Source organism: Bos indicus x Bos taurus, chromosome 11 (genome assembly GCF_003369695.1).
Source record: "Bos indicus x Bos taurus breed Angus x Brahman F1 hybrid chromosome 11, Bos_hybrid_MaternalHap_v2.0, whole genome shotgun sequence".
NCBI classification, from domain to species: Eukaryota; Metazoa; Chordata; class Mammalia; order Artiodactyla; family Bovidae; genus Bos; species Bos indicus x Bos taurus.
Window position 1 is genome coordinate 98,865,916 of NC_040086.1, and position 25,544 is coordinate 98,891,459.

The 25,544-nt window shown below is 55.1% G+C and overlaps 1 long non-coding RNA gene across 1 annotated transcript; it reads left to right on the plus strand.

The window, feature by feature from the left end:
• Nucleotides 1-8,458: 8,458 nt before the first annotated feature.
• LOC113901730 lies at nt 8,459-24,944 on the plus strand. Its single transcript, XR_003513516.1, has 2 exons — nt 8,459-8,496; nt 15,689-24,944. It is a non-coding gene; the product is annotated as an uncharacterized LOC113901730 (long non-coding RNA).
• The last annotated feature ends 600 nt before the right edge of the window (nt 24,945-25,544 follow it).

Genomic DNA, 25,544 nt, shown 5'->3' on the forward strand with positions numbered 1-25,544 from the left:
CCCCTGGCCCTAGACAGGTCTTGGGGAACAGAGTACTGGGCAGAGCTGCTGCAGCCTGGCCTAGGGAGAGCCAGAGCCAGTATGTCCATGAAAAACCATGTTTTCCTGGCCAGGAAAGTGCTCAGGAAGTATGGCCAGTGCCCAAAGGCCCCTGTGTCATCTGCTAGGATGGTCCAGGGACCCAGACATTTTGCTGCTGCTGGCGGTTGGTGGTGGAACAATCTCTCAGCCTCCTTCTTAGGAGATCTTCCTGCCCAACCTGTGGTCACTGTACCCCGGCAGAAGCTCAGTGTTGTTTTGCACAATCCCGGCTCCATGGAAACCACCCAGACTCAGTTAATCCCCATTTCCTTTGCTTCCAGCAAACTGGGTTTATGGGACTCTCTGGGATCCTAGTTAAGGTAAAAATACTAGTTAGCCTCAGGGTCTGCTGGGTGCATAGTCTTAGGGTGACATTCGCCCATCATCTTAAAAAAAAATTTTTGTGTGTGGCTGTGCACTGCACATGGAATCATAGTTTCCCGATCAGGGATCGAACCCACATCCCCTGCAGTGGAAGTACAGAATTTTAACCACTGGACTGCCAGGGAAGTCCCAGTCATTGTTTTATAGAGTGTGTGGATGCTGTTCCATGCAGCCTCTTGTTTCCATCTTAGCATCATGATGTCTTCGGCAGAACGTGTCTGCACCAAGCAGGGAATAAGTCACTTAACAAAGCCCTGGAAATGCCTCTCCAGGGGAGGCGAGGCTGCTGACAGCCACCAGCGCTGAGAGCAGATGATGTAAGATCTTGGACAAACTGTGCTCCTGAGCCTCAGTGTCTTCATCTGAGAAGCGGGGGTGCCGACAGCAGCTCATCTCGGAGGGCTGGGAGGACAAGGTGGGGTGAGCGCCTGGCCTGGCGCCCCAAACGACGGCTCTGATGGGTGTCACCGGGTGCTGCGTTAACAAACCAATCCAAGATTTGCAAGGCTGCGGCGGGCAGCAGGGACCCTTCCCGCCCCTGCTCCGGGTGGGCCCCCACTCGCCCCTCCAGAAGCCGCAAGTCTGGGGGGGAACCGGTGGGTGTGGGAACAGATCAATTACATCACAGTGTGAGGTCTCTGTGTTTTCCAAACTTTCCATCATGAGTGTTTATTGCTGTGATAATGGGGGGTGGGAGACCCAAAGACCAAACAAACAGCATGATGAGAGAGAAGCAGAAATTGAGAAAAGGGCCAGGGCTGTGGTGTGTGTTACAATAGAAGACAGAATCTTCTTGACATGGGGTCGGGGGGCGGTGGTTAGGTGATGCCCCAGGGAGGCCTCCTCTGGGAGGTCCCTTGGAGGCCTGCGAAGAAGAAAAGATGGGCCAGACCCTGAGATCAAAGAGACAGAGCTGAACTTCGGGGCAACAGAGCTTGTCTGCCACTTGCCGGCTGTTGGGGCTTGGGTAAGAGACGCCTCAGTCTCCCCCTCTGTAAAATGTGGATGATGAAGCTACCACCAGCCCCTCCGCCTCTCAGGGTGGTCGTCGGGATGAAAGGAGGGAACAACCAACAGTGCTTGGAGCTGAGCCTGGCAGGGTGGGCTCTACGTTCAAGTTTTACGGATAGATAAGAGTGGAAGCCCCCCCACCACACATGTGCCGGGGACGCCTGCTGGCCCTGGCTTGTTGGTGCAGCCTGCAGCCTGTGTCGCGCAGTCGCCCCTTTTCTTCATCCTCTCCCCTACCACCAGTCTGCTTGTTGCAGGGGAAGAAGGGATGCTAAGCAGAGAGTTACCCCTATCGCCCCACTCTGGTGATGGCTGAGGTCCCTAGAAGGCAGGGTAGGGGCTTTGCAAGCCTCTGTATGTGGTCTCCTACTAACAGGCTGGGGAACACCTTAAGGGGTCTGAGGTCTCCAGTGATCCCGGTTTGGCAGCCTCTTCCCACACCATCAGCCAGCCAGGGCTGGTTTCTGCCCATGGGGATCTGGAAGCCCCTATACAATGCCAGAACAGCTCAGACACCCTGGCATCACTGCGAGGGGGGCTGTCCATCCCCTGGGCACCTCAGCCTCTGTCCATGCCCGTGGCACCCATGGTGTGGACTGGGAGGGGCTGTATTGAGAGAGGGGAGGGTGCAAGGCCATCTGAACTCCCCAGACGGGTGAGCGAGTCCAGGCCTCAGTCTCCTGGTTTGTCCAAGAGTCCATCCGTGTCCCCATGTTTCTGAAAGTCCAGGAAAACATAGCTCAGTGATGTGTCTGCTACACAGTGGGTGGCAGGCGGGGCAGGGCGCAAACAGCGGGGGCAGGTATCAGGCCCCAGCCCAAGGGCTCCTAGCCACCTTTCCGAACACTGATGCCCAGGGGCTGTGAGCCCCTCCAGGCACCCCTGTCCTTGCTCCCCAGCCGCGTGAAGGGGCCCAACCCAGTTAGCACTCCTCTGTAAGGATGTGGGTGCTCTTTCCGAGAGAACTGGGAGCCTCCCAGCAAGCGCACCCCTGCAGCCTCCCTTCCCCATCTGCCTCACTCAGGGTCCAACCAGAGAAACAGAACCAGCAGGAGATCTACGTGAAGAGATTTATTGCAAGGAATTGGTTATGCAACTGTGGAGCTGGCTAGACAAGCCTGGAATCTGAAGAGCAGGCTGGACTGCAGGGCCAGGGCTGAAGGTGCTGTCTGTGGGCGGAATTTCTTCCCCATCAGGGAAGCCTCAGCTTTGCTCTTAAGGTCTTCCAAAGGATGGAATCAGGCTCACCTAGACTATCTAGCACAATCTGTCTCACTTTAAGTCAACCGATTATGGACTGTAATCACATCCACGGGGCACCTTAGGAGTGACACTAAGATTAGTGTTTGATGGAAGAGTTGGGGACTGCAGCTTTACCAGGCAGGCACCAAGCATCCCTTCATTGTTCCTCTGTCGGTGGTTTCTAGCTTCTTCCTGCTCAAGCATCAACTCTCAGACAGCCCCCACCAGAGGCAGGGTGAGATCGGCTGGGCTCCCAGCTCTCTCCTGCCATGAATTTGCCCAGACCCTCAGCGCTCAGCCCAGCTCTTCCGCCAGCTGTATGTCCCTTGCTTGTGAAATCTCCCTTAACCAGCCTGGGCAAGCCCTCCAGGAGCCCCGTTTGGTGTGGAGCCACCCTCAGGGAGCTGCCGGTCATTTAGAGGAGCCGTCAAGAGTCCAGAACACCAGTCTGCTGAGCACCTCTGTGTTCTGGGCCTTCAGGCCTGGCTCTGGGCTGGGCTCTCTGGTTAGCCTGCAGCTCTGGGTTGCAGGAAACCAACCCCGTGGTTGTTTTGTTTCGATTGCACAACCCTGGAGCAAGAGGCCAGAGTGGACATCTGCTGTTTTGGCCGCCCAACACCCCTGGCCCCCCTCTTTCTGGCAAAAGTCCCCCATTTGCGTCACCGGGAATTCCCCCCATGTGTGCAGCCTGGGGAGTGGGCTGCCAGTCCAGATGCCCGTCCTTCCTTGCCAAGGGGTGGGCCTATAGCCCCAGCTGGGTCAGCAGTCCCCCTTCCCTGTGGACGGGCCTCTCACTCCTCGTCCTGATGGCCAGCCTGGTTGCGGGGGCGTCGCTCCTTTCCAACGTGCCCCACCCTGGTTGCATCCTTGCTGGGGCCTGTCCGTCTCTCCTGTGTTTCATTCCATTTTGAACTGGCCCTCAGTCTTGGGATGAAACCTTTTACTGCTCAAGCAAGGCAAACAGAGCCCAATTTCTGTTGCTTACAACCACAGAAACCTGACTGCCTCTGAATGTCAGTCCCGGCTCTGCCCTAACTCACTGTGTGACCCTGGGCAAGGTGGCCCCTTTCTGGCCTCAGTTTCTCCACCTGCGCCTCTCAGCTGGCCTCCCATGCTGACATCGATGACCCCATGGCTGCTATGGCCACTGCAGCTGGCCAGCAGTGCAGTGTCTGCTGTCATGGATCACCTGAGGCCTTCTCTGCTCGACCCTGGGGTCTCTGGGGCTGTGTTTAGGGAGGGAAGGAAGACGGTAGTGGTGGGGTCGTTGGTTTTACCTCCTCCTTATGTGGAACCATAAGTACATAAGGGGCCATATGTTCATCTGAGTACATAAGGATTGATGTACTCGGCACCAAGAGCTTGCTAAGCCCCCAAAACATCAGCGTTGCACAGCTAAGCTGTTGCTTTATTTTTATTTTTTAAAAAACATTTACTTTTATTTATTTGGCTGCGCCAGGTCCGTGTTGCGCCACTCTGAATCTTCCGTCTTCGTCACAGCATGTGGAATCTTCTAGTTGAGGCATGTGGGATCTAGTTCCCAGAGCAGGGATCGAACTTGGGTCCAAATGGAGCACAGAGTCTTGGCCATTGGACCCCCAGGAAAGTCCCTACTAAGCTGTTGCTTTTAGCCATTATGCTCGTATTTTTGAAAATCTGGTAAAACCCCTAGATGCTCCCCTTAGACCAAAAAATATCCCTCCATCCATCTCTCTCTCCCTTCTTCCCTCCCTTCCTTTCTCTCTCTCTCACTCACACACACTTTAACACAGCATTTCAGGAGGAGAACTAGGCACAGGCTTCCGATGCCAGTTCTAACCCTCAGGCAAGCAGCTTCTGCTTTTATAAGACAAATAACCAACTTCAGCGCACAAGCCAGTGGCCTGGCCCTACATCAGATGCTTTGTGAGCATTAGCTCATCCACGTAAGGAGAACCACATTTGTGGTAGAGATTGCTATGTTTTCACCAAATCCTAGATCATTATTTTCCTCTTGGGCACCCAGCAGGACTACATTTCCCAGCCTCCCTTGTGGTTAGGTGTGGCCACATGACTGAGTTCTGGCCAATGGCGTGTGAGCTGAAGTGATCTGCCCCACCACCGCTTTTAGCCTGCTCCATAAATTCCTTCTATGCCTTCCTCCACACTCTCTTTACCCTTTCACAAGATTATTGCAGAGGAGGAAAAGGCCCTAGAAGATGATGAACCACAGGATGAGGGAGCCTGGGCCCCTGAGTTACTGCCTGGAGAGGGGCCCCCACTTCCTCTCTACCAGCCCAGAGTAGACAGTGATGTGAATAAGAAATAAACTTTTATTTGGGGATGGTGTGTTGTATCCGTTAGCCCATCCTGACTAATACAATATTTTTATTATCTGCATTCAGGGGAGCTGCTCTTTGTTGTAAAGGAATTCACTCTAGGTTGCCTTTAAGGCAGAAATCTCCACCACTGCCTTCAGACCGGACCCTCGAGGCTGCCGAGGGTGCATGATGGGCCTTGTGCCTGGCGCCCACCTGAACTCAAGGCATCTTTTCCAGGACTTGGATTTACCACCAGTCTTGGCCTCACCCCTTGCCCCCAGGCCCTCCACCTGGCTTCCCTCATTTCACCACGTTGGTAGTCTGGGATCGTGTTCCTTCTCATGGCTTTCCACTGCTTTGGCTATTGTCTGGGGTCCAAAGACCAAGGTTCAGAGTCAGCTGAATCTATTAGCTTTTCTCCCGAATAGCTCCTTGAGGGCAGGGCTTGGGGAGTGCTCACTGCTCTATTTCCTTGTGCCTAGCAGAAGATGAGCACACAGCAGGTGCTTTTGAAATGCTGTGGTCTTTGCATTCCACCAAGTGGAAAGCCCTGAGAGCACCATGGCTAGATTCCACCTCCCTGGAGCACCCAGGTTCCAGAGGAAGAAGTTGGACTCCACCGCTGTTCATTCCCCAGATGCGCTGTACCAAGGCTCCCGGAAGGTCAAGGCCAGCACTCCGGGCCTGGGCTGCCTCGCTCTGACCACATTTCCCAAGCACAAATTGCACCCTGACCCCATCCCCAAACCCTACACGCTGGGAGATGGAGACAGGTCAAGGCCATGATATGTGGACCACCCTTTCCACCACTGAACCTCCGAGGGAGGACCGGTCCCCCCTTTTTAAATAATGCAATCAGTTTCCAAACTACCTTTGAAAATGAAAGTGAAAATGTTGGTCTCTCAGTCGTGTCTGACTCTTTGCAACCCCATGGACTGTAGCCCGCCAGGCTCCTCCGTCTGTGGAATTTTCCAAGCAAGAATACTGGAGGGGGTTGCTGTTTCCTTCTCCAGAGGATCTTCCCAATCCAGGGATTGAACCTGAGTCTCCTGCATTGCAGGCAGATTCTTTACCATCTGAGCCACCAGGGAACCCTTTAGCCCTTGCTTATCTTTATAATATTAACAGTAATAATAACAACATTAACTTTCCTTGGTGTGTGTGTGGCAGGCCCCATGCTAGACCATTTATATCCTAGACTTTTCTGATCCTTTGGATCAACTCCTGGGGATGAATGCTGTTATTACTCCCATTTCACAGGTGAGAAAGTTGAGTCCTCCTCCCCCCTACCCCACGTCCCCAGCAGCTCCCAGGAGCAGCTGTGGAGGCAGCGATAAGGGTCTGGCCAGGCAGAGGTGTTGTGGCAGACAGGGCTGCCCAGGACTGGCTTCCCCACTCCCAACAGCAGGAGAGGAATCTTCTGGAAAGAGAAGAGGAAGGCGAGTCCCCTTCCAAGGGGGCTCTAGGCAGCTCCCAAGCTTGCCCTCCCCTGGTTCTTTCCAGGGGCCCTTGCCCTCCATTCATGCTAGGAGCAGCTCTGACCCCACCCAGGGGATCTCCCCTCTCCCTCTCGGGCTCCCACCATCGGAGCGTCTGCTGTGGGCTTGGCCGTTTGGTTTCTTCCAAGCAGACCAGGGATTGATGCCTCTCTGAGGTTGTGTGCTCACTTTGCAAAACAGCAGAAATTTACAGCCCAAGTAATTGATCACGGTGCCGCTGCCTCCCTCCACCTCGCTTCATCTCCTAATTCCCTTCTCTCCGCTCTCCTCTCTCTTTTTTCTCAGCGCGCCATCTGTGGTGTCAGAGAAAAGGAAGCCAAGAAGGGGCGGGGGGTGTAGAGTGTTCTGGTCCCAGTTCCGCCAAACACAAGTCACATGAACCTCAGTTTTCCCATCTGCAAAACGGAGATGCTGATAATACCCGCTCCCCAGGGGGCTGGGGATGCTGGGGCTGTCAGGAACACCTGTGCAGGGTGACTGCTCTCCCCAGACAGTTTTGTGAGAGGCGGGGTGGCCTGGGGCCCACCTTCCAGATGGGGACACTAGGACCCAGAGAGTTCAGGGCATTCACTCAGCCTCATGGTGCTTGAAGAGCAGCCCTGGGGCTTGAACCCCAGTCCATTGTGCCCCAAAGCCCAAACCGTCAGGCGACACTGCTGCCCCTCCTTCAGGGCCAATCAGAATGGGGGTGATCCCCGCCAGTCCTCCTGCACCCCTGCACCCCCGCCCGTGTCACTTCATCCTGAGGTTAACTGTGGGGAGAAGTGGAGGCCCCTGGGGCGAGGGGAGACACTGCAAACTGTAGAGTGCCTTGATGATGGAAAGAAGCATGACCATCATCTGCTGACCCGCTCCTGGACCAGGGAGACACAGGTTTGATCCCTGGGATGGGAAGATTCCCCTGGAGAAGGGAATGGCAACTGCCTCCAGTACTCTTGCCTGGAGAATCCCAAGGACAGAGGAGCCTGGCGGGCTACAGCCCATGGAGTCGCAAAGAGGTGGACATGATTTAGCGACTAAACAACAATGACTCCTGGACCAGAGCCCTTGACTGAGAGACCCTTTGGGACCTAAAAACTTGCCTGGCCTTTCCTTCCAAAGACCCTGGGTGAACAGGGGCCTCCTGCCAGCCGTGCCCCGCACCTGCCTGCCTCCTGGTGTCTCCAGGAGGTTCCAGAACCTTCCAGAATGTTCCCCCAAAAGCGACTCTGAAGAGTACTTCGCTTGCCCTTCACAGAGCAGGGGAGGCACACAGGCCTGGAAGGGGCCGCGCCTGGGTCCTGCAGGCCCGGCTGGGAAGACCCCCACCTGACTCCCTTCCAGGGCTCCTTGGGCTGACATCCCTGTCCCCTTCTGTTCATTTCGGGGGTGGGGGGCGGATATTTCCAGGGCGCAAGGGCTGGTCTTTCCCCTTCCACTCCCGTTTCTGCCTTGTTCTCAGTCTAGAGTCGTCTCTGCCTCTGCAGAGACATCTCTCCGTCTCTGTCTCTCCCCCAACCTCCAGCCTGTAGGTGAGGACCTGCTCCCCTCCCACGCCAAGTCCAGCTCCTCTCTCGCTCCCTCGGCCTCCAAAGGCGCCTCTGGGCAGCACCAGCCTTCCCTCCCCATTTCAGCCCAGGGTCTGCAGCTGGAGAGGGGCGGGGGGACAAAGGGTGCATTTCTCGCTGCCTGCCCCCACCCCGCGCCCCACACCCCACCGCACCGCTGTCTCTGGAGGGGCAGGGGGCTCCAGCCCCTCCGGCTTCCTGCTCCCGCCTAGCTGGCGGAGATGAGAGCCGGGTGCAGAGCTGGGAGTCAAGCAGCCACACACAGAACAAACAGAATTTTTTTTTGCAACTAGAGGGGGAAGCACAGAGCTAAAAATAAAACGAAAAGATCAGTATCTGTCAGTCTGACAGCTGATTGGCTGCTCGGAGATGCATATAATTACCAGCAACTGGCGCTGGGTAGGCAAAGCCGGGAGAAACTGCTGAGACGAGGTTAGGATTTAACCTTTAAATTCTGGAGCCACCGAAAGCCGAGGGGAGGACGCCGGGCGTCGGGGCTATTGAGGCTGGGGGTGGGCAGTGGGCGGTGGGCGGCCGAGTCCTGGGCAGGTCCCGGGGGGCTCCCCCAGGAAGGCCGTGGGAGCCCTCCACCCTGGCCGCCTCCCCCATCGGACTGGGAGTGCGTTTGATTGGGCAAGCCAGGAGGCAGTGGTCCTTCACCCCGCCCAGCTGGGGGGTGGTGTCTTCCGGGAAGTCAGGGTCTCACCTCCGGTGCTTGCGGGGTGGTCTGCCTAGGGCTCTGGGCCCTTTCCAGACTGGCCTCCCATGTAGGGTTCACCCCATCCCGACCCACATTCCTCCGCCTTCCCCAGCCTGGTGTTGATTTGCAAGCCCATCCTGGCTCCCTTCCTTCCATCACCCCGTACTACCCGTGTTCCTGCCTGCTTATGCCCCATCTGGTGAGGGCATCTGGGCACCCCAGGCTTGTCCTAGGTCCCCAGAGATGCACAGAAAGAGCAGGACTGGAGGGACGTTGTGGTCTCACCGAGCCTCCGTTTCTTCATCTGTAAAATGGGGGTGATGACCACAGGGAGATGCTAGGGATGCTCAGTGCCCAGTCTTGCACCTTAACTTTCTCACCTGAGCCAGAAGACAGGCCATGTGGGCTCTAGTCCCGGCTAGGAATTGTCTCTTTCTCTCTCGTACTTGTCTCCCACTCTGTGAATTGGGAGTGAGAGTTCTTGCCCTCTGTCCTCTGGGATCTGAGGGAGGAGAGCGCCAAGTGACATGGTGTAGGTGACAGAGCTCAGCAAACTGTACCTGTCGGGACATGTGGGTGAGAATTTTTTGTAGCTTCTAGAACCCACCACTTTCTTCCTTCCAGGCCTTTGCCTGGGTGTGGCCTTCCTTTCCATGCTGCCTCCTCCAGGAAGCCCTCCCTGATGTTCCAGCTGGTCCTCTCCTGCAGCTCTGGGTGTCTCCCTTGAAGTCAGGCCCTGATTGTCTGGGTCTGTGAGCCCTATGGGGGCAGGAACCGCATGCCTGGCAAGGGCCTGGCCCAGAGTCCCTTGAGAAGACAGATACCAGATCCCTGATATAGGAGGAAGAGGAGAAGCCAGCTTGGGCCACACTGCCCAGGCTTCCGGCAAGCAATGGCCTCAGATGGTGGGAGCCTCTGTACCTGCTGGGCACTGACCCTTTCCCTGTGGTGGGCGGAGCGGCTGCCACTGGATGCTAGGCCCTAGAAAGCACAGACTGACTACAGGAGACCCTGCTGGAGCTCCTATCAATGATGAGATGCAAAGGGCAGGTCGGGAAGGCAGGAGAAGGGGTCACCCAGCTATACCTGCCCATCCTCAACACCTTATGCTATGCTAAGTCACTTCAGTCGTGTCCGACTCTGTGCGACCCCATAGACGGCAGCCCACCAGGTTCCTCCATCCCTGAAGCCATTGTATCTGTTGTTCAGTCGCTCAGTCATGTCCAACTCTTCGCGACCCCATGGATTACAGCGCTCCAGACTTCCCTGTCCTTTACCATCTCCCGGAGTTTGCTCAAACTCATGTCCGTTGAGTTGATGATGCCGTCCGACCATCTCACTGAGTCCCCACCATACCTCGTTGGAAGCAGCGCTGTTGTTACCCGCATGTTGCGCATGAGCAAACTGCAGCCCCATGGCCAGTGAGGGCAGAGCCTGGACGCACCCCATCCCCCTTCTCCTGCGGCCAAACCCAACGGCCCCCGCCTCTCTGAGAAGGATGACAGAGAGGTGCGGGCAACGGAGATGTTTCTGGAGCAACTGCCATGAGACCTTCTAGGCAGACACATTGTCATGGAGAGTCTTGAGAACGCTTTTTTGTGTGGTGTGCAAAGGAATTCGCCTTTGGTGTCTCTGAGAGATCGTAAGGAAGATTTAAACTGCTTTGCAATGATTTGGGGATGTCAGGCTGATATTGCTTTTGAACATAACATTGTGACGAGACTGGGCCCCAAGGCAGCCCAGTTTTATTCAGGTTACGGTAATAATAGTCGCCACAGCAGCAACTAAAGCCATTTTCACGGACTGAGCGCTCACCATGGGCTCAGTGCCGGGCTCAGCCTTGATTGGATGCGCGCTCTGCCCCCTCACCACCAGCTTGAGAGAGAGTTGACTCTCATCCTCGGGGTATTCCCTTATAGCTGATACCTCAACTTGTTTGTCTCCACACCCCTGTGAGGCAGTGAGCTTGGTGAAGGCCCCAGTCTGGTCTCTCCCATTCATTGCTGAGTCCCCAGTACCCAGCACCAGCTCCTCAAGGAGAAGCTGGACATTAAAGCTTGGCTGGACACATTTCAGATGAAGAGACTGAGGGTCAGAGAGGTCACATAGCTTGCCAGGAGGGAAGCCTAGGTTTCTGTGGCTTGAGAGCCCAGAATCACCAACTTACATGGCAGCTTGAAAGACCCTCTTGAAAACCCCCTGCCTCAAGAAAGCCACAGAGCACGAGTCCCCCCCCCCCCCACCCCCTGCCCCCTGGTCTCTGCTCTTGTACTAAACCCCAAGAGGCTTCTGACTTGAATCTGCCCCCTCCGCACCTATTGCTTGGTTCCCAGGGAATTGGATGGAAGGTGGCCCGAGTTAGCTCAGGCTTGGGGAAGCTGTATTCTGCTGGAATTGCCCAGTGTTCTGGGTGGGACGTGATTCAGATTTTCCTTCCTGGTCACATTGGTTCCCACTCGAGAGATCTTTTAAGTGGGAATGACTTTACTGTGTGATTCTCGGCCTGCTTAATTCATAGGTGCACTTGATCTTTGCTGCTCCTCTCTGGGAGGGGGCCCCTGGTTCTGAGGGGTTTAAGTCCCACGGGGAGGCCAGGGGTTATAAATCCAAGACGCTCTTGGCTAAGAGCTTGATTCTGTCACTGAGTGATCCTGGGAACCTCATTTGGCCTCTCTGAGCCTTGACTGACTCTTGTAAAAGGGAGATATGCGTGGGGAATATCTATCTTGAATGCTGGCTGTCAGTGGGAGAAAAAGAGGTCAAGTTTTCTTTTATTTATTTTGGGGCTGCACTGCACTGCATATGGGATCCTACTTCCCTGGCCAGGGATCAAACCTGCACCCCCTGCACTGGAAGCACAGAGTCTTAACCACTGGACCACCAGGGAAGTCCCAAGTTTTCTCTTTTGCAAAAAAATCACATTCTCCACAAGTTGTAGACTATGTTTATCCTTGTACTTTAAGAAATGTTAGTTTAGGGCTTCCCAGGTGGTTAAGAATCTGCTGCCAATGCACCGGACAAGGGTTCCATCCCTGGTCCAGGAAGATCCCACATACCTCAGGGTAACTAAGCTGTGAGGCAGAACTACTGAAGCGTGTGCACTCTGGAGCCCCGTGCTCTGAAACAAGAGAAGCCAACGCAAGGAGACGCCTGAGCACCAAAACTAGTGAGTTTCGCTGCAACTAGAGAAAGCCCTTGTGCAGCAACCAAGACCCAGCGCAGCCAAAAATAGAGAAATAAAATTTAGGGGGGGAAAAAAGAAATGTTAGTTTTAAAAAAAATCTGAACACCAAACAGTCCCTGAGTCACTGCTGTGTGCCCAGCCTTGCATCAGAGTTGATCTGGAGAGTGGTAACCCCCTCTGTGGGCATGTCCTTGCTCAGGCCGTCCTCACAGCAACCATGAAATGCCAGGGACCAGGATTGCCATTTCCGGAGAGAAGAGGCAGGCACAGAGAGGGGACCTGACGTGCTTAAGGTTCCACACTGAGAAACTGAAGAGCCTGGCTTTGGAGCCGGGCGCTCTGTTCTACCGATGAACAGAAATGTGAGTCCTGACAGCAGGGCCCGAAGGGCGCTCTCAGGGCACAAAGACCAACCTGGGGTGCCCCTGCCTGAGGGGAGCTACATCTCCTAGGAGAGGGGGACACGTGGACAGACCAGTGAAGCATGTGGTGTAAGAGGGGCCACCCAAGGCTACATAGCTGATCCATCTCATAAAGGAGCACCAGAAAAGACCCCAGAAGGAACTTGCTTTAAAAAAGTGCCCTGGGAGACATCCCTGGGGGTCCCGCAGTTGACTCCACGCTTCCACTGCATGGAGCATGGTTTCCATCACTGGTTGTGGACCTAAGATATCACCTGGAGCAGCCAAACAAAGGGAAAGTCCCCTGGTTGGTGCACTGACACCGGTTCCAGCCCTTCTCCGTGGCCGACGGATGGTGCGTTATGCTTATACCTCAAAACGAGTTCCTCCTTGCCGGGAGAAATACCAATAACCTCAGATATGCAGATGACACCACCCTTATGGCAGAAAGTGAAGAGGAACTAAAAAGCCTCTTAATGAAGGTGAAAGTGGAGAGTGAAAACGTTAGCTTAAAGCTCAACATTCAGAAAACGAAGATCATGGCATCTGGTCCTATCACTTCATGGGAAATAGATGGGGGAACAGTGGAAACAGTGTCAGACTTTATTTTTCTGGGCTCCAAAATCACTGCAGATGGTGATGGCAGCCATGAAATTAAAAGACGCTTACTCCTTGGAAGGAAAGTTATGACCAACCTAGATAGCATATTCAAAAGCAGAGACATTACTTTGCCAACAAAGGTCCGTCTAGTCAAGGCTATGGTTTTTCCTGTGGTCATGTATGGATGTGAGAGTTGGACTGTGAAGAAGGCTGAGCGCCGAAGAATTGATGGTTTTGAACTGTGGTGTTGGAGAAGACTCTTAAGTCCCTTGGACTGCAAGGAGATCCAACCAGTCCTTTCTGAAGGAGATCAGCCCTGGGATTTCTTTGGAAGGAATGATGCTAAAGCTGAAACTCCAATACTTTGGCCACCTCATGCAAAGAGTTGACTCATTGGAAAAGACTCTGATGCTGGGAGGGATTGGGGGCAGGAGGAGAAAGGGATGACAGAGGATGAGATGGCTGGATGGCATCACTGACTCGATGGACGTGAGTCTGAGTGAACTCAGGGAGTTGGTGATGGACAGGGAGGCCTGGCGTGCTGCAGTTCATGGGGTCGCAAAGAGTTGGACACAACTGAGTGAATGAACTGAACTGAGTCATATTTGAAGCCCAGCTGGCTTGTCCTTCACTGGGATTTTCTAGTCCATGATCACCGGGTCTCTGGACAGGGGGCTCCAGTTCCTGCTACTCAGACCCACGGGAATCATTTTTAAAGAAACGACTGTGCCCTTCCCTGCTCCATCCAAAGGGGACTTCGAGTCTCTCCTGGAAGGTCAGCTTCCAGTGGTCAAGAATCTGGGGTCCCCACTCCAACAGGGTTTCTCCAGACAGAGGAAGTGCGTGGCTGGGGCTGTGAAGTGAAGTTGTCAGTTGCTCAGACTGATCACAACCCACCTGTATCCTTCGGACTTTAGAGCTGCTGGCCGCCGTTAACCTCTGAGCACTCCTGACCAGAACCTCCAGGGTCTGGCACCTCCCGTGGGTGTGGGGTGGAGGTGGGGGGCAGAGGGGAAGGGTCTGCCCGGGAGGAGCAAAGGAGGTACCACTCCAGCTCCACACGTGCCCTCGGACAAGCCGAGATGGGGAGAGAGGTGCAGGGCGGCGTGCAAACCGCACACAGAAGCCCACGCCCATCTTGCTGCAGGTTTCTGCAAGAAACTCAAGGTTTGTCTGTGGCTGGCTTCCCGTGAACAGGACCCATCGTCTTCAAGGTCTGCTTCCATGGAGAGCGTGGCAGGAGGGCATCTCGTGAAGACCTGGGCAGTGAGCCTGAACGGCTCAGCCCTGCCCATCGGGGCTGCCTCTGCCTCCACCAACGCCAGCCGGGCTGGGTGGGAGTGGGGCAGCACCAACTTTGATTTAGAGAAAATAGAAGAAAGCGCCTGCCGCTGCCGAAAATCCTGGTGACAAATCCTCTCCCTTCAGTAACTCAAATTTCTAAGCTAATTCCTCTCTCCATTCCCACCAGAAAAGCTCCTCCTGTTCTTATCTGTCTCCAGGCCCACATTGGCCCAACAAGAAAGCTGCCTTTGTTAAGTACTAGAAGCTTCCTCTGTTCAGGATAATCAAGGGCATCCATGCCAATGCCTTGCAACTCCCATTGGTCCGGAGAGTCTGAACCAGCATGGTGGGTTGATAAAATCCCATCCAAAGCAAACAAAGGCAATGCTGTATGGACCCCGTGGTGGCCTGGCCCTTGGTCAAGGTGTAGTGACCATCAGGGATTTCAAAAGAGCACAGAACTCCCCCCCCACCACCACTGCTGCAGAAAGCCTCGGGGGGTCCCCCAAGGAGCCCCAGAGTGGGAAACACTGGGCTAAGTTGGGGTGGGGGGGTGCAACCCTTGATATTCCCTGCAGCCCCTCCCATTTTCTCATAGGGAAGGCTTCGTGCCACAGGGTGTCGGGGGAGAGCTTGGTGGCTCTAACTCTACCACTTGCCAGCTGTGTGATCTTGGGGTGGTGGCTGTCCCTCTCTGAACCTCTAGGTCTCACCGCTTCCCTCCTCGGTTGGCAGTGCTCTGTAAAGGCTGGGAGTCTTTGTTGCCATTACCGCTTGTTCAGGGGTCCTGACTTCCCACCCTGTGTGTGGCCCTCTTGCTGAATTTCAGACATGATGAGCGCGTGATGCAGGGGTGGGCAGCGTGCACGTGGAGATGGGGGTCCGGAAGTGCGGCTTCTGAGAAGCCGTCTGTGATGGGAGCCTGGAAGCCGGGTGAGGAAGGCGGGCTCGGCGGCCCATTAGCGGACAGGCGGAGGGCGCCTTGAGATGGCGGTTCTGGGGTGCAGCTGGGCGCTCCCCATCTTTCATGTGCCTGGATTCACCTGGGAACCTTGTCCCAGTGCAGATTCTGCCGGAGCAGGCCTAGGCAGGGCTCCCAGGTGAGGCTGGGGCGGGGGGCAGCCAGGGCTGCACACCAAGGCCTAAGGTCTGAGGGAAGAGGGCAGGCCGCTTGGTGTCTGGAAGCGGTGGCTCCAGAAAGGCCCGCGAGCCCCTCGAAAGGCCATGCAGGGAAAGATGAAGCAACATGAGGGTAAAATTACGTTTTCAACAGAAGAAAGCCTCTGCCTCCTAGCGTGTAGAAAGATCTCTGTTCCCACCCCCACGCAGCCCCAGGGGTTTGAAAGAATGTGGTTTTCTGAGCACAGCTTTTCCTCGCTGAAGGGGGTGGATTCGCTCTGAAAAAGTTGCCTGCGAAATGATTTTTTTTTTTCTATATCAAACGTTATTTTCCAGTGGTGCGTGTTTTAAGACCATGGCTGTGTTCCTGCCGAGAAGGATCCGACTCTGAGGCATTGTCATTGAGGATGTGGCAAACACAAGGGGTGGGGAGCTCAAGGCCGTTGCTTCGGAGCGATGAGAGCTGGCGCTGCAGAGGGCAGGAACCAAAATCTGAAGCCCCAGCGGTCCCCAGATACACTGAGGTTCACGGCCAAACATGGGCCCAGAGCCCTGACCAGCACCACTGATGGGACCAGAGGGCACCCAGGGCAAACCAGCCCCCTCAGCCTGAAGAGGAGCTCAGAGAGGCCGGCCATCTTGTCTTTGTATAGGACACCATCGGCCACACTCTGAATATCCGGCTGGAAGTTTTTTTGTTTTTATATTGGATGCAATTGTCTAATGTGCAGTAAGAGCCTATTCCCGTGGCAGTTCAGCTGTATTTCTCAAAGAAGCTATGATGTCAGAGTTGCACCAAGACTCCAGAGGAACAGCCTCCTTGCCCAGAGGGGTCTGCTTGAATATGCCAAGGTGTACTGGGAATCTTAAATAAGAGACGAAAGCCCACAATCTGCCATTGCTTGACAGACGGTGGTTTTCCCGGGGTTATAGCCTGGGGTCAATATTCCAAGGAACACACTTTGGGGACCCAGTCAAGGAAGAGCCCTCATAATTAAAGGCCTCTGTTTCTGTATCAGTTACCTACTGCTGTGTAAGAAATCACTCCTAACTTAGCGCTTTAAAACAATAGGTATTTATTATCTCAAAGGGTCTGTGGCTCAGGAATTCAGAAGTGCCATAACTGGGCAGGAGGAGAAGGGGGCGACAGAGGATGAAATGGTTGGATGGCATCGCCAATTCAATGGACATGAGTTTGAGCAAACTCTGGGAGATAGTGAAGGGCAGGGGAAGCCTGCGGTGCTGCAGTCCATGGGGTTGCGAAGAGTCAGACATGACTCAGCAACTGAACAACGTAACTGGCTGGTCCCAGTTTGTGGTCTCCACTGAAGTTTCAGTCCAAACATCAGCTGGGGCTGCTCTCATCTGACTGGGGCTGCAATATTGGCTTCCAAGATGGTGTGCTCACTGGCTGGCTGTTGGCAGGAGGCCTTGGTTTCTTCCCTCATGGAGTCCTCCACAGAGCTGCTTGAGTTTCCTCACTATATGGCTTCCCCTAGATGGATGCCAGCGAGAAAGACTGAAGCCCCGGTGCCTTGGAATGCACGTGTGGTCCTTTCCACACTGTCCTCTTGGCCCCTCGGGGGCAGCCCTCCTCATTGTGGGAAGGGCTGAAGGCGGTGGAAATCATCTGGAGACTATCTTGCAGGCCGACTACCATGGTAACCATCTCTCTGGCGCAAGGACAGATAACTTGCCTCATTCTCACAACTGGCTTCTTACCATTTAGTGCCAGTTAGTAACTTTGAGAAGTGACCCTGCTAACCTGTGATGTGAAGGAGGAAAAGACTAGGAATTATCAGCTACACCAGCCCCCATGAACAGCAGCAATAACAATCATCCGGGCCCATTTGTTGAGTCCTCACCCCATGCCTGCTGCCTCAACAGCATCATGGCACGGTGCAATCCATGTCCCCAAGGAGACGGCTCCACAATATTTCCAAGTTAGGCCACTCATTTTTATGAAATGTATAAAGTGAGATTTTTGTTTGTTTTGGCAGTGATGGCTGCAAGGACACAAGTAGCTTTGCCTCCTGGAGACACAGAAAAATTCCATGACCCGTGTGAACCCATGTCGGGGAAGACTGAAGTGGGGTGTAAACTCAGGATGGATAAATGCCAAAGATACAGTAAATAGGTGAGATGAAATATTTATTTTGTATGCATTAGCAATATGAGGGGGGCTTCCCTGGTGGTCCAGTGGTTAAGAATTGACCCTCCACTGCATGGGGCACGAATTGGATCCCTGGTCTGGGAAGATCTCACATGCCGCAGAGCAACTAAGCCCCATGCACCGCAACTACTGAGCCCACGTGCTGCAACTGAGGTATGAAGCCCGCACCCCTTAGAGGCTGTGCTCTGCAACAAGAGAGGCCACCGCAGGGAGAAGCCCACACCACGGCAGAGCAGCGCATTGTTGCCGCAGTGAAGATCACGCAGCAATGAAGACCCAGCGCAGCCATAAATAAAATAACAGGTAAAATTCTAAAATACAAAGAACATGAGGAGTCAGGGTGAGCCGAGGGGGTCTTTGGTTTTGCCCCAGTCTCATGCTGGGAAAAAGGGTCCCATCTCTGGTGGTGGCCTAGTGGTGAGGAGCAGGCACTGGTTGCTCGAGTCACCATGTCTGTTATTAACTCTGTGACCAGGCAAGTGACTTCACGGCCCTGTCTCCCGTCTGTGAAATGGGGTGATAATGGCCAACTCCTCCGGTTATGATAAGGCTTCAGAAGGTTCTGGAATGCTTTATCCTGGCAAAGCTGATGGTGGATCACCAAGGTGGTGGCACCCTAGGTTCAAAGAAGTGCCTTCGTAGAAGTGCCATTGCCTGGAAAGATCTTTGCCCTGTGACTGAGCATGGACCGAGAGCCACAGAGCAGATAGTCTCTGCTGCTGGGGACCCCTGTATGGGCGACCCCAGGGGCTGGAAGGAGCTCAGCCCTTGCTTCTGCTGGGGGCATGTGTGGGCATGGAGCTGGCCCAGCCCTTTCCTGTCCTGTCCCAGCATGATTTCAACAGAGGGAGCGTCCTGGGCGTGTTTCCCCCTCGGAAATCTCACCCCGCTGAGGTGGGATTTGGGGAGCTCTGGCTCAATTTGCTGCCCCAACCAACAGGCCAGGCTTAGAGATGCTCAGAAACCAGAGTGGGGATACAAGTTCCTGACCCACAGCCTGGGCCTGGCCTGGTGGAAGGTCTTTGGCTCAGGCCGGCCTGACAGCCCTTGACTCCATCCTTCAGGGCTGTATGACTCCAGACAAGTGTCTCCGCCTCTCAGGCCCTCAGTTTCCCCATCCCTAAAGTCTCAGGCTGGGCCTGCCTGCCCACTCTAGGAACCTGGGGTTTCCCAGGAGGACACAGAGCTTATGTAGATGTGCATGGGGAAGTCCCAGGCCACCCGCTTCCTTTCCAATCAAGAGAGCTCCATTTTCATCTCTGGTATATTGATGATTTAAGTAGCACTTCATTTTTAAAAAGAAGAAGAAAAAAGAAAAGGAAACTCAGCTACAGCGAAAACAATACAGAAGTTTCCCACCAACTTAACTTTGTCCCCTGACTCTTCAAGCTCTACAGGAGTGGAGCAGTCCATCAGCTAGGTTTAGTGACCGCTCCTTTCCGAATAGTTCCTAGTCTCCTGGATTTGAACCTCTGTTTCTTTCAGCCTCTGTGAGGTCCCATGAAAGGTGGGGAGAGGAAGGGGCTTTAGTTGGTAGGGGGTGGTCCACAGAGATCTTGAGGTGCCAAGGTCATGGACAGGCTGAATGTGCTGGCCTCCTCTCTGGTCACTTGCTGTGGGCATCTTGGACGCGTGCCCCCTCGGCCTCTCTGTGCCCAAGCATCCCCAGCTCGGGCCCAAGGCCCAGCTGCATTTGGGCCCCCAGTAGAAGCCAGGGCCAGCCCTTGCTGCCTCTGAAGTGAGGAGTCTGTGGGCCTGGATGGTCTCTCAGCTCCTCCCAACTTCAACACAAATTGCTGCATTTATGAAGCTCCAGCTGTCTGCAGAATGGCGTCTGGGATGGGCGAGGGATGGATCCTGTCCTGGGAGGAGGAGCCCCCTCAGCCGGCTGCCTCCGGCTGGACTGGGGATGGCAGGGCTCAGAGTGGCCCCTGGGCCCCAGGAGAACCAGGTGCCAGGCCCAGCTGCCAGGCTGCCATTTGAAATGTCTCCTGTTGGTGGCACTTTGGTAAGTTGCAGGTATTCTGGTCTTCGCGTATATTTGATCTGTATCTGAAACCCGTGCTGGCTTCATTTCTCAGCTATGGGATTCTTAGTGCCTAAGACTGAACTTGACCATGTCATTCCCCAGGTAAAGGTTTTCCATGGCTTCTCACTGCCCTTAGAAGACAATCCAAGCTCGAAAGTGACCCCAAACCTTTTGGGGTCTGGCAAAGGCCTAGCTCTCCCACCTAGGGGCTCTCGACCCCTCACCCTATGCCCTCCAGGCACATAGACTGAACCACGAAAACTCCCCTCTCGGGAGCCTCACACCCTTTTGCCTGACACACTCTCCTTCTCTTTTTCTTGTTGCTTGCTAAATGTCACTTCTTCCAGGAAGCCCTCCCTGCCTAATTGAGCGACTTCAGTTCACAGTCAGGCTCACCCTGTACTTTTCCTTTGTAGCACACTCATCACTGTCATGAGCTAAAAAAAAAAAATCTGATCCGCACTCCACCCCCCAGTAGGAGGTGGGCTCTGTGGGTGCCCCCCATTGGATTTTCCTGTTTATACCAGGTGCAGTGCTGGGCACCCAGTGAACACTCTGGAAACGTTTGCCCAGTAAGTCCTTGAGTGGTCACTCTGTGATCCCACAGACGGCCTGTTGATCCAGGTTGCTAACCTGGGGCCCACCGGGGCTGCTGGCGGGGCACCTGAGCGGGTCACGCCGGAGTCTGGAAACCCAGGCCCAGCCCCATCCTCCGGCCTGCGGGCTCTGCCTGGAAGTGAGGAAGGGGTTAAGTGTTTCTGGAGGCCTCGTGCTGTGTCTGCGGCAGTTCCCCCTTCCGGGGCTGCAGCAGCCGAGGTTGGCGAGGAATGTTTGCAATGCAGAGCTAGGAGGGAGGGCTGGTGGAAGTGGGGGCCTGTGGAGGCCGGGCCGGGCCAGGCTCCCCAGTTGAGCAATCGCCCAGGCCCAGCCGGTTCCTGTAACTCCTGCCCCTCCTGCCTTTTCCCGCCCTGCCGGCTTCCTCCACCCGCTGCCTGCCAGGCAGTGGGGGCGGCCTGTCCTCTGGGGCCTGCAGCGAGAGGTAGAGGGACAGAGGCCCCTGAGAGCCTGGAGGCCAGGGGTGAAAAGGAGGATCTTCCAAAGAGAGAGAGGAGTGCAGTCAGCTCAGCCACCCTGGCCCAGAGAGGGTAAGGCTTTTGCCCAAGGTCACACAGGCAGGCGCCACCATCCAACTGGGCCACACCCTGGATTCAGACTTTTTTGTTCCCATCGTAGCAGGCTACAACTCAGCACCATGTGAAGGCCACTTTGCCACTCGGACGGGAAGCTTTGATTCCCAGAGGCTCTGTCCCACCTGAAGGCCGGGCCTCTCCTGCCCCGAACCTGGCTCTTCACTCAGGGCTAGGGTCTCAGAGAGGAGGGCGGCTCTTGTTGGGCTGGGTGCACCCACCATCCCTGTCACTGTCCCAGCACTGTCCAGTACTCAGCCTGTCCTGGGGACACTGGTCCCCTCCAGGAGTGTGGCGGAAATGGATGAACACCCACCACACTCAAGCTGGTTCTCAAAAGCCACCCATTCCTGGGACTTCCTTCATGGTCCCCTGGTAGTAACTCTGCCTTCCAATGCAGGGGACATGGGTTTGAACCCCCGTAGGGGAATTAAGATCCTACACTGAACTAAGGTCCTACCCGCCACAGGGCAGTGAAGGCTCAGTACAGCCAAAACAAAACAAACAAAAAACCAGTCCACTCCTTCCTCAAATTCCCTTCAAGGAAGAAGCTTCGTGAGTTCTGAATAGCATGTTGAGCCCACAAAACTGGGCTTTCTCCACAAGCACACACCTTCTTTAGGGACAGCAGCATTCTTACAATGCAGAAAGAGCTCCTTCTGTCGACAGTTATTTACAAGTGACCTCTGGGGAGGTGGTCCCTGCCATCATTCAGACCCAGTTCAACCCGGCTTCCACTGCCTTCAAGTTTGTGGCCATGCACCTCTTTCCGAGCCTCAGCTTCCTCATCTGTAAAGCGGGATTCAGAGAGAGGGTGGGTGGAGCAGCAGGACCGCTCTGGTTCTGCGGAGACTCTGGGCCGCTTGCCTTTTCTGGTCCCACAGACACTCAGTCTGCTCGGGGCTAGCTCAGGGTGTCCCCGCCGGGCCCCGGGCTTTGCCCAATTGGCCAGCAGATGATGGGCTCAGAGCCCTCAGAGCTGCCGTCTTGGCCACATCTGTCTGGAATGGGCAGTGGAGCCCCTGGGACCCCACCTCTACAGAGGGCAGGGTGGGCGGTCTGTGTGAGCTAGGAGTTCCTGTGAGAATCAAACACGGCGTTTAGAGATGAGGAGGCTCGTAGGACAAGCGGCCGCCAAGCCATGCAGGCATAGCGAGGAATTTTCACCTGAAAAACCACACCAGTATACCAAGGACCTTCCTACACTCTGCTCTGCAGCTAAGTCCTACTGTGAGCCAGACAATGGCCGACCTACTTTATTCCAACAATACACCTAAGAAGGAAGTATATTGGTCCCCCCACACACACACTTTTTCTAAAAAAGAGAACAGAGAGGTTGATGCATTTGCTCAAGGTCACACAGCTTGTAAGGGGTGGAGCCTGACTTGGAACTCAGGCTTCCAGAACCTGTGCTCTTAGGGGATCTCTTCCACACCTGGTTTGGGATCCAGGCTCTTCATAGAGGAGATGGGCCACCTTGGGTTAGCCATTAAGCCCCAGAACCATGAATTGAGGGGAAAATCTCCAGCATCCCCTGTGGGTGGGGGAGGCGCTGCACTAAATTATCACTATCACTGGGTGAGGAGAGCTCAGAGAGGGCAAGCCTCTTACTCCAGGGCACACAGCCGGTCCAGTCAGGACCCACTCTCAAACCGATTGATGATGCCTTCTGGTCCCCGGCCCCCCTGGCTCCCTGTCAGAGCTCCACTAAGTCCGTGGCCTCCATCAAGTCCGTGGCTGGGAAGGACTTGAACAACCGACTGGCCTCCGCAGACAGATGGACAGATGCTGGCCGCCCCCCTCCCAGGGCCGGCGGGCTGCAAGGCTTCACCACCTCCTCCCGAGCAGGTTTCCTTTAAGAAACTAGAAGATTGATTTCCTGGCAGGCTCGCCGAGGAGCCCGTCCAAATGGTTTGCATGTCTGCATTTTTTACTGCTCCGTTTAATATGTATGCAAATGCTGGCCGGCTGCACAGTCACACGCGGCGCCCCATTAAAGCGCCGTCCGGGCGCGCGCATCATTCGAGGCGACGGGCTCGGCGGCCCTGATAGATGGGGTGCGGGGATGGAGACAAATGACGGGCTTTTGTAATTTCTTTCTCCCTTTTTCGGGGGCGGTGGGTGGGGGGCAGCTCAAGCCTAGAAACAGCGGAGAAGATTTAAATATATGCAAAATTGTTTGGGGGTTTGGGGGGGCGGTGTATAAACCTGAACCAGGAGGAGGGAATTCACTGCTCTCCTCCCTGGGAATAGGGCTGAAGGCTGGAGGGGGGAGCCGAGCCCCACAGTCACCTTCTGGCAGAGAGAGTGGCTTTGCTACTGATAAGCAGGCTCAGTCCTATGGGAAGCGCGGCTTCAGCCGCAGAGAAAAGGAAAATGCCGGTTATTTTCAGCCCTGTTACACCTGAGAGGCCACTGCTGCGAGTTTTTACCATCCTACCCGCGCCCCCCACAACTTAATTTTCTTGGGCTTCCAGGGCTTTTAGCTTTATAGGTATATGGGTGTCATTTAACTCTTCGCATTAGCCCTAAAAGGTGGATCACACCCATTGCACAGATGGGGAAATTGAGGCTCACAGTCCCTTGGGGAGGGTTGCAGAGTGAGTAGTGAGGGGTGGATGGGATTCTCAGAGCCATTCCTTGACCCAGTCAGCCCTTGGCCAGCTGTTGCTTTGTGGAGTTTGCTCCCAGCCATGGAGGGTGGGGCGGGTATGGAATCTGCCCAGACTAACCCCTCCTCAACAACCCCTGCTCTCCAACCCTAGCTCCTCTTGCAGGGTCCTCAGCATCCTACCTGTCCCCGCCTGCCTGGTAACACAAGCCCACGTCAGAACGAGCCTGAAGACTCGAATTTCCGAAATATTGTTTCAGCCTAAAATCAGAAGTGTGAGTTTTAAAGGAATCTTTCCTTAGTTCTCAGGATTTTAGGCGACAATGGCAGCTGGGGGGCAGCCTGGAGGATCATATGAAGATGCAAAGATTTCCCAGAGGAGGCTCCAACCTAAAGAGATGGCCATTCTGGAGCAGATAGCTCAGACCAACTGGAGAGGCAATTGTGTGTGTGTGTGAGTGTGCAGTGTGACAGTGTGTTGGTCTCTGTGTGTGTCATCGTGGGTGTTTATCTGTTTGCCAGTGTGTGCGTCTCAGTGTGAGGGTGGGATTGTGCGTGTGTCCATGTACACACGTGCGTGTCAGCATGCATGTGTGTGTGTCGATGTAACAGCAGCTGAGAGCGCCTGTCCTCAGGCTGGCAAGCAGCTGGAGTGTGAATTTCCCTGAGGGTTTCCATCTCCCTGCATTGTAGGCCTCCTGCCTTCTCCATCCCCACCCAGAAACCTGCTCCCCTTTCCAGCGAAAATCTCTGCTGTTTCAGCAGCAGAATGGAGGGCAGGACACCCCACAGGCAGTTGTGAGGATCCAAAAAGGCTGAGCCCCCCCAAGGCCCCGCATAGATGAGGACTGTGGTTACCGGGGGATGGTGTGTAGCCTGTTGCCTGATGGGTGAGCCTGGGAATTCTGGGAAGGAAACCAGGGCCATGCACAGCTCTCTGGAGAAGCTCACCTTGTGTATATGCGCCTGAGTGTCACAGCTCCCATCCCTCCTTCACCTCCCACCCCTCCTCTAGGTCCATCCCCAACCCGCCACCCCACCCCCACTCTTTTCCAGTCTCTCAAGTTCACCCTGCCCTGGAGTCTCCTGGGCCATCTCTCCTGGAGTTCCCCCAGATACCCCCTGGGCCCATCCCTTCCCCCCAACCCTGCTCCCTGCAGGAGTCCTCCCTGACCAGCCGCGTCTTCCCCTTGCCTTCTCCACCTCCTACATCCCAACCAGTTGCTTGTCTGTGTCATTCTGTCTCCATCATCTATCCCTCAGGAACGTGAACCCTCGGGGAACCTAAAAAGTGGAGGGTTCTCTCCAGGACGTTCCTGATGTTCATGAACATCTTGGGGCCCCCGCCCAGGCCAGGCTCCTTTTCCAGGCTCAGGTCCTTCGCTCTCGACAGATCTTATTCACCCTGAGGCTCACCCTCCATGTCCACGGAGCCCAACCAGACGATGATGACCCCGTGTCCTAAGTCCTCCCCCACTGGTTTGTGTTTTGGGACAGTCCACCCTTCTTCCAGGCCTCAAGGTGTCACCTCCCCTGAACTGGCCCCAACCCCAGTCATCATACCAGTGGTACTAAAGTGACTGTTTCCTGCAGCCTGTCAAGAAAATTCTTTCATTGAGAACCATTTTGAATGGACCTGGACATTGCCCCTCTCTGAATACCTCTTCCCCTGGGACCCTCCGAAGCATTCTTTAGGGCCTCCCACCGGCTTCCCAGGTGGCGCTGTGATCAAGAATCTGCCTGCCAATGCAGGAGACACAAGAGACTCTGGTTCCATTCCCTGGAGTAGGAAATGGTAGCCCGCTCCAGTATTGTTGCCTGGAGAATCCCACAGACAGAGGAGCCTGGTGGGCTACAGTCCATGGGGTCACAAAGAGTAGGACACGACTGAGCAACTGAGCTTGCATGCACACAGGAACTAAGCTCAGAGAGCCTGTGAGCGTGGGGAGAGGGTGAGCCCTGGGCCTCACTAGGGCCTCCCCCAGACTGGGCCAAGCACACCGTAGTCTCTGGACTGGTGAAATAGACAAGGGAGAGGATGAATGGACGGGCTTGCCCCGTGGCCCCCTTGGGGTCCACACTCTTACTCCCCAGCTGGTTGGGCGGGGTTGGAGGGGGAAGGCTGCTGTGTGTGGACCGGCTGAATCAGGCCCTAACCCCAGGCAAGGGGCCACCTTGGCTCCTGCCGATCT